Source organism: Cebus imitator, unplaced genomic scaffold, assembly GCF_001604975.1.
Source record: "Cebus imitator isolate Cc_AM_T3 unplaced genomic scaffold, Cebus_imitator-1.0 Scaffold75, whole genome shotgun sequence".
Classification (NCBI taxonomy): domain Eukaryota; kingdom Metazoa; phylum Chordata; class Mammalia; order Primates; family Cebidae; genus Cebus; species Cebus imitator.
This window is the reverse complement of record NW_016107390.1, coordinates 595,331-596,677: the sequence shown is the minus strand read 5'-3', so window position 1 is coordinate 596,677 and position 1,347 is coordinate 595,331.

Here is a 1,347-nt window from a genome sequence, read left to right as displayed (position 1 = left end):
AAAAAAAAAAAAAAAAAAAAAAAAAAAAAAAAAAAAAAAAACATTAAAAACCATCATTACAAAATTAAGCAAAGTCACACCAAAAATGAGAAATCCAATGGAAAATGTTATCTTTTTATATAAGGCAAATTGTAGAGACAAAAATGACAATTACTATATTTTTTGATCCTTTATTTCACTTTTACATTGTAGAAGGTTTATTAAAATAAAGAGTTGGTGCACAGCCACTGCAGAAAGCCATATGATGGTTCCTAAGAAAGTTAAACACAGACTCCCCATGTGACCCAGCCATTCCACCTGTCAGTATGCACCCAAAAGAATTGAAAGTAGGGTCTCAAAAAAATATTTGTGCACCCATTGTTTTTTTTTTTATTTAAAAGCTTTTTTTTTTTTTTTAATAGAGATGGGGTCTCACTGTGTTGCCCAGGCTGGTCTTGAGCTCCTGGGTTCAAGTGATCCTCCTGCTGCAGCCTCCCAAAGTGCCGGGGGTTACAGACGTGAGCCACCACAGCCCGCCACCCACATCTACTGCAGCACTGTTCCCCACAGCCGCGAGCTGGAAGCACCCCAGGTGTCCATCAGCAGATGGGCGGATGAACGCACACAAAGGAAAGCCATTCAGTTTCTTTTTAATTCAGCTTTTGAAAGCAGGACATTTGTAACATCTACAATAAAGGTAATTCTTGAGGACATTATGGTGACTAAATAAGCCAGGCACAAAAAGACAAAGACTGACTCCGTTCCTGTGAGGTCCCCAGAGGCGTCATGCCCATGGAGACAGAGGGCAGAATAGGATTGCGGGGACTTGGTGGGGGGGTGGCGTTATGGGGACTGGTGTGTCATGGGTCAGACTGTCAGGTTTGGAACATGAAGCAGCTCTGGAGGTGGGTGGCAGTGATGTCTGCACAACCACGTGAATGTGCTTAATGCCACTGAACTGGACACTTAACATGGCCAAAATGGTAAATTTTGTGTTCCACATATTTTAACACAGAAGAAGAATGGGGGGAAAATGAGGAACTAGCCACTGAGACAACCAATCACAACATAGGAAGGGCACAGCATGCCAGGACTCTGTGCCCAGGGGACACCACAGGGTCCCACCAATCACAGGGCTGGGACCAGTTCCTCCAAACCACTGGGGTGGCTCTGGCTGAGCTTCAGAAGGAAAATCACGTTGTCTTTGCAAAGATAAGTCTGTGGTGAGAACCCTGCAGAGTTTGCATCACGAATGAAAAGATGGAGGGCAGATCTGGGAACAGACACGTGAGGCCTGGGGGCCGGAGTGCTGGGAAACCCATCCCCCAGGACAGGACTCTAAGGAAGTGGCTTTCTGTGGCAGTGAGA